Source organism: Dermacentor andersoni, chromosome 10 (assembly GCF_023375885.2).
Source record: "Dermacentor andersoni chromosome 10, qqDerAnde1_hic_scaffold, whole genome shotgun sequence".
In the NCBI taxonomy this organism is placed as follows: Eukaryota; Metazoa; Arthropoda; class Arachnida; order Ixodida; family Ixodidae; genus Dermacentor; species Dermacentor andersoni.
Window position 1 is genome coordinate 31,973,329 of NC_092823.1, and position 7,975 is coordinate 31,981,303.

Genomic DNA, 7,975 nt, shown 5'->3' on the forward strand with positions numbered 1-7,975 from the left:
TATATTTGATATGCTATTATGCATGAAGCTTGATGGGCAGGTGGTAGTGGCGATGTTGTGAGAAAGGCCGTTCCAGTCTTTTGCTGCTCAACTTTTATGATATCTATAACTTATTTGTCCATGAAGTATGTAGGCGTGCGCTTGTAATGCGTGACCGATCCATTTTATCCTGTGGAAAATAAAGCTTCGTCTTGGAGAACGCCACGTGATACCCAGCGAGCTTGCTTTTGCATCGAATCCAATCCTTTCTGACGCCAACGCTAGCCAACGCGCTGCGCAGCACGCTCCGCTCAGGCAGCTTGTTAGCGGACCGTGTTTGTTGCTCCGCTATCCCGCTTGCGAATAAGTGGAGGGCACATGCGCATTCGCGCTTCCGCTCCGCTCAGCTGCTGAGCGGAGCGTAAAAATGCGAAACTAAAACACTCTTGTATTTGCTCAGGTGTTGTCACAACCATGGATCCATGCCCCGAGTGCATATTTAGCAAACCTGAGCCAAAGGAAACGTTTCATTTTTTTTTTGCGTCGCCGAGGGGCTTATGTAGACAGCGGCCAGTGCAACGTGGACGCCCCCGTACTTGAATTGCACAACGCATGCGTCAGTAATGTCGTCAACCAGTTCGCACCTGGTCTCGTAGTCTGGCGCGAAGGACAGTATTGCCGGTCCAATGAATAGAGGGGCGGCCATTTAGTTCTTGCAAACGACCACTCCAGCGCCCCTCGCAGATTGTCGCTTCCAGTAGCGCACTCTTTTGAAACCGGCAATCGGTTCTGGGTCGATCAGCACTCCGTGCCTCCGACAAGGCGATGATATCTGCTTTCGGCAGCACGCAATCAGCTTCAATGTCCGGGGCGTGGGCGGGTAGACTTTAAACATTAAAAGAGATGATTGCGACGTCTCCGTTTCTTGCCGCTTGTTGTAGGCTGTCGATTGTGCGATGAAGACGAGTGCTTAATTTCTGCCTATTTGGCAAAACCATCTCATCACGCAGAGTTCGATCTGCGGTACCATTGCGATGGTTAAATGTGAAGTCCGCGATCGTTTCTATGTGTCAGGTACAAGCCTTCAACAGCGGTTGCACGCGATATTGGGACATACACAAACCGCAAAGGGTCTCTTATCGTAGTCGTACACAACATGCGCATACGTGCCCCCTGGTGACTTGTGTATCGTAATTGCATTCGCTTGTACGAGAGGAGAGTTTACCCTCTTGCAAGTAACGTTATCGCGCTTGTACAACGTTATGGTTACATTACGCTTTACTATGATTACCTACTGGAGTCGTATTGCTGACTGGTTTACCCTGGCATGTTTGCCTTAGTCTTTGTGACGACACCCACTGACGCATTGGGAAACTCGAGCCAGAGACGTTGTGGATCGTCGCTCTCGTTCGTTTCTATGTGCCTCAATAAGCCGACATTGCCGTTGACTAAGCGGCCAGACACGTCTGTGTTCGTTGTAATGATGTACGGTTTCCAAATGCTTAATTTGAGTTGTCTGGGCACTCCGCCGAAATCGGCAACCTCCATTTTTGCAACCTTTGCGTTGGCGTCACGTCTCATTGTCTCGTTTTTAGTTCCGGTGTACCATTCAAAGGCCAAGCACGACGTCACGTCACTCTCGTTTGCCAGGCAGAAGTTATTGTAGCGGTCAACGTCCTCATTGCTGTAGAACAGGCGGACATCATCCGGTCCCGCCGCCTGTTCTCGCGTAACGAAGCGTCTTTCTATGAATCCGGCGTCTTCCTCCGTTAGCTTTTCGCCGTCACCGAGGCGCGTTAGAAACGACTAAAAGGTTTCGCCCTTTTGACGCACTACGTGAACCAAAGGATGATACTGTAGGGTTGTCCACGGTTTGTCCGTGTGGAGCCGCACTGGCCGTTTGCTTTTTCCGTATGCCCCAGTTGCTTGTACGGGGGGAAGTTGACGCAAGTCTCCAACCATGTAGGTGTTGAGTCCTCCGATGGGGGTGTCAAAGCATTGCATAATCTGTCGCAATCGGTCTTCCAGGTTAACGAGCAGCTGAGACCCCACCAAGCTTATTAGCTTGTTTGATCCACAATGGAGGATTTGACCTTAGTGAAGGCGCAACGGTATGTGTTTAAGTGACTGTACCGTAGCCCTACGTCCTCTTTCATGGTTACCTTCAAGGCCGAATGCACAGCGACGCTTCCAATATCAGTCGCGGCCTTTCCAATTGTAGCGGTGGCGACGTACGCATTCATTTCACTGGCGGGCGTCGAGAAGAGACGGTTGTAAGTATCCTTTAGCAAGGTAAGTGTACATTTTTTGCCACATCCAGCAGGGCCGGTGAGGAACACTCGCAGCGGTTCGGCTTCGGGCATCATTGAACCATGATGGATCAGTTCGAGTATGATAGAGCGTTGTTCTCGGTTAGCGAGTCGCAAAGCGATACAGTAATCGTTGGCATTCACGACGTCGTCGCGCACTTTGACTGCACTGCACGTAGTCCAAGTGCCGCGCTTTGCTCCGTTGATGCCAACGTTTTCATCCTGCTCAGTGTGTACTGCCAGCGTCGATCTACTTTGCTCTTGAATTTGTGCATGGGCTTGCCCTTCATTTTCTGCTGCGTGTCGATGGCGATCTTGACTGAGTAGCTCGCGGCCCATGTCCTCGAGTGCGTCGCTGGAAAGGTTGCTCTCGTACTGTTTTTTCTTCGCCACAATTGCATCCAAATGGGTCTCGAAGAGAGTGTCAGTTTCATCCAGAATGTGAACCTCGTGTCGGAATGGGTGAAGCAGAGTCACCAATTCTCGTTTGAACTTGGCGTCGTCGTCACGCCGGTACGCTCTGTAACCGATGAAGCGTGCCAGCTTGCGGCGACGATACACGTTCGACTACTCTCGGTGTTCGGTGCACGATGCGGTCAAGTCGGCAAGGCACACGTATTCTAGATCTGCGGGTCTGTACTCGTGCTTGTCAAAGATGTTCATCTTCCAAAGATCCGTCGACCACTCCTCGAGCTCCTCCATCGTCTTCTTTGTCTTTCCAATGGGCGTTCTCCCTTCCCGAGGTGTAGTGTGTATAAACGCCCCTTGACGACTTCATTCGGGCATCCCCAAACGCAGTAACACCCAGGCGGCCTCCTTGAACTCCGTTGAGCAGGCCGATGCCAAGCTGCGTAATGAGTTTCTCGACGCTGCATGATGTCAGCTCGCTCTTGTTGCAGCTCCCCTAAAGTATAGTAGAGATTGGGTATGCCTCGGTTGCCCTTATTTACGTAATCGAAAATGTACGCGGCGCACGAGTGCGAATCAGCGATGAACTGGAGATCCATGTTGGAGTCAAGCACAGAAGCAATTCAAGAGTTGTATGTGTTGGCGAACTTCTGTGCGGGTGTCCTTTTGAGAAGAACGGTGGGGCGACGCAAACCTGCCTTTAGAATCTGCAGGTATTATTGTTTACATTGGACCCTGTTGTGAGCCAAAAATTCCTCGATCGACTGATAAGTGGTCTCCTGAAGTTTCTGATGCATGTCGGCAAACTTAGCAGGCAACGCAGTCACCTCGTCAACATTGCCACCTTGCATGACCGTTCTGGTGAGAATGCCAGTCTCCTTCATCGGCCAGAATGAGGCGTTCAAGCGGCATCGAGTTTTGGTTTTATTTCTTTTGAAACACGCAAACGCGTGTTTGTGCGCCTAACAGCGGGGCCGGTTGAGGCTATCCGCGTCCAACGAGACCAATGCGGCCTACCGGCTGGGACATATCAGAGAGCTGTTCTGGCGCATCTCAGCCATATGAGGAAGTGCACGTGCACGCTTCCTCTCTGTTGGAACTCGATGCGTTGAAAGAAGTCGACCACTGACTGTGCACCGAAGGGGAAGATCTTTGAGTGTTGCAGCACACCTATTATCAGTCGAACGAGCTTATCATAAGTACAAGGCACACACGACAGGGTCGTTATCGACCAACTCCGCCTTGTACATTGAATGCATGTTGCAAACTTCGCGGCGGAGTGCTGGATTCGAATGCTTTAAACGCTCGATGAGGGATAGCAAAGGCTCGTTGTGCAGCTCCGGCTTACCCAGCGTCAGGAAGAGCGTCGGCATGCCGAGCTGTCGCATCATAGCGAAAACGTCGCGTTTCCTCTGCGACCAGTAGTACAAGGAGTGGGGAATTCCCCGAAGAAATGTGACGTCGTCTTCCACACACTCCTAAACAAGCGAGTCATCCTGGGGCATCTTACTTGTGACAACCGTAAGCGATGCCGTGTTGCGTAACGACACGCTATTAGATTCGTCGGACGGTCCTACCGCTGTCGACCAGATGTAGGAGACGTCGGACTATCTCGCCGCTGCCACCATTTGAAGGAGATGAAGGTCGTAGACAGGAACTCGGTGAACAGGATTTATTTACATATTAACAGTTTAAGCAGGATACATTGGCAGACTAGCGCGACTCCCATATGGAGCCCGCAAAACTAACATACAGCAAACAGTTTACGAGCACACAGCTCACTAGTACATTTCTAGTATGACAGAGCAGTCAGCTCCCGACAACGATCACGACACGAGCACTCTCTAGCAGGAGGCAAACGCTGCTTATAAGCTTTCCGCTTGACGTCATAGTTCGACGTCATCGTTCGGACGTGGACGGAGCAGGAAAGGAGGGTGAGGTGTGCCGGCTTGGAGGATGAGGTGTGTCGGAGCAGGAATGGTCGGGAAGGTTCGTCCAAGCATTGTTAACTTGTCGCCGCCCCGCACTATCGTTTATCGCCCAAACACACGCAAACACACAGGTGCGAAACCATACACACAAAGGCTCCGGAGTCGACGACCGAGGGCTTCGTAAACTGCTCCGTCTGGTGTGGCGCGGCGGAGTGCCACATGCCTGAGCTGACCGCGCGCCACGTGGTTGCCGGTCATCCGCAGTTCTCGGTACTGCCCAGCTTTCAGTGCCGACGTCAGAGGGCCTCGTAGAACTGCTTTGTCCCGGGTGGTGCGGCCAAGTACCAATTTCCGGAGTCGAACACGCGCCTCGTGGCTGCCGGCCGTTCGCAGCTCTCGGAAGGGCGCAACGACTGGTGGGCTTGGAACACGTGCAGCGGGCTGAAAGCTGGCACGTACGGCCATTCTTAACAGCTCCTCCATGGCCCGGAAAATCTCGCCTGGCCAGTGCTGGCAACCGCTGGGCAGGAAGAGAATGGCTGGCGAGCAAGACGATGGCTTTGCTCTCTGCAACCCCTGCGTACTTGGAATGCCTTCAACCATCTTACAACAACTGGCACAGAAGAGTCGACCCGGCAACACAATATCGCTCAGCGTTCAAACGCCCGGAATCAGCTGCTAACCCACCAGGCCTCCTATCACAATTTCCATGCAAGTCACTCAACTGGGAATCCCAAATTTTGCCCCAAAATTTCGTGCCGCCAAAGCGAGCGTTCACGTTCCTCCTGAGTTCGACCAAACCCGACCGTCGCGCTGCACAAGAGTAAAGGTTTACGCAGAATTAAACCGAAGCCTTTCAAACACCAATACTCAATCATAACTTCAGCAGCATAACTTCGCGAACAGCCTGTTCCTACCCTATCACAGTGGCGTACTTATCTCATGTACTGCTGCCACTGAACCGTCTGGCCAACTCCACAGGTACGTCATCACAGACGCGCTAAGTTTGAGGTCCCTATTCCGAACACGTGCTTGCATCATACAAAGTTTTCATCACGCTGACTCACATTTGTTCCTTTAGTCCACACAGGACACGTTCCTTAAATAAACAACCAAATTTGCGTAACTTCCGCAACACAGAGGAACCTTCGAACAAATGAGTCTTTTACTAACTAGCTCTTCGCACGCGTACTAGAGAAGTCAGAATACGGCTGCCTTAGACACACCCGAGCAACCCAGTCATAAACGTTCTGCTTCCTTCCGTCCACACAGGACACGCGCTAATGGACCTAAGAGCTCTTCTCAGTGCAAATCACGCACTTACTGAAAATCTACGCGCTTAACCTTATAAAAAAATCAAAAACACCTAAAAAGAAAGAAGGTTAAATAACACACACGCGCGTTACGATAGGCCTCTCAACGACAACCTTGACCTACAGGTTACTCACACACACACAAAAAAGAAAGCCTATGTACTCAGTATTGAACATCTCGCGAGACTACAGGTTTACATAAAACGCATCTTTCAAATCTCGAGCTTCTCAAACAAATCATAAACAGAGCTCATACCTTACATCTTGAAAGAAATCCCAGTCTCAATTCGCGAAAATTCTCCGATGCTCAAAAAAATCAAACAAAACAACATGTTTCTACGGAAGGGCTCTTGGCCTCCCTTTCCAAACGCTTTTGTCTGACTCTTACTTTGAGTCGGACCCGAGGTGGCCGCGGTTTAAAAGCTACTCTGGCTGCCGAGGAACAACAAAAGGGCTGACTAACTATCAGCTCCCCCAAGACGTTACGGTCTCCTGCCAATTTGCGTCCTCGCGCCCCGCTTTCAACATGACCTCGACTGACCGCGTCGCTACTCCCCACCTGGTCTCGTCTTGCCATCTTGCGCTTCTTTGTACTGCATGCTGAGCTTCGAAGAGAACGACGGAACGACGAGGAATTTGACTGCCCCGTGCCCTTTGTCCGTGTCCGTGCAGAACAAGCTTCTCGGTCCCCCTTTGACCGGTGGCTCGAACGTTTTCGATGCGTCAACATCGTCAGTGACGACCGCACCTTTTTCCTCGCGCCCTGCCCTCTTGGGTCTCTCGCCATCTTTGGCGGCGCTACATTAGTTACCGTCTTTCGGTCTTTACCGCGCTTCTTTTTACGGCGCTTTCCCTTCGCACTCACTTTCATGTCGCCTTCTCGTGCTGGCCGGTACACATTTCGTCGGCCCGGATCGGTCTCTTACCCGCACAGTCTGAGTGATTTACATTTAAATCTACTCTCACTTTGCCTCGACTGGCGGACAGCCCAACCGACTCTGGAACAATGCAGCAGGCTTTACTCGAGTTAGACAACTCGCACTCTTGCGAACTGCCCTCTACTACATTGCCCAGCTCACGCTGTGCATCTGCACACAGCCCGTCGGTATCGATCGCTGTCTCACGCGCACAGTCCGAATGATTAACAACTGAATCATCCCTATCTAGGCTATCTAGACTGGCGGAGAGCCGCACCGATCCCTGAACAATGCAGTTGTTCTCTCTTGAGCTACGGAGCTCGCCACCCCGAGAACTATTCTCAACTGCATCGTCCAGCTCGCACTTCACTTCTGCACGCAGATCTGACTCGACATGGGTGCTCGCGTCTGTCAAGTCCGTAGTATTCTGTACCTCGCTAACGACCTCGCTACCATGAAATGCGACGTACACGCGCGGTAACTGTGCCAATTTGTTCGCAGCTGGCCTAGCTGTCTCTACAGACATCTGTTGGCGCAGCACCTCGTCGCTCTCACTCTGGCCTTTAACGGCCTCTGCTGCCACTAAGGCTTCGTTAGCTGCTAGCACTTCGAGTTCACTTGTCAACGTGCTGCTACTCTCACAGGTACTACTACTTCTCTCGGCTTTCGACTGAAATCTGCTGTCTATTTCTTCACACTTTTGCTGCGTCCAGCCTACAGATTTCTCAAGCCGCTGTTGACTTCCTGCGTTTAGCTGCTGCAAATCCTGTATCTGTTTCTTTACTGCTGCAATTTCTTTTTCAACCTCCTGCCGTTTTTGCTCACGCTCTTGGCGTTTTCGCTCACGCTCTTGGTGTTTTCGCTCGCGCTCTTGGCGATTTCGCTCGCGCTCTTGGCGATTTCGCTCGCGCTCTTGGCGATTTCGCTCGCGCTTTTGGCGATTTCGCTCGCGCTCTTGGCGATTTCGCTCGCGCTCTTGGCATTCTTGCTTAATTGATTCCTGTTCCTGTCTTTTACTTAGAATTCGTTTGCCCATTTGTTCTATGAATTTCAAATCATTGTTACTTTCTAGAATGGTTTTACGAATCTCTGACTCCTTCAAGTCCTCATCTACGTTT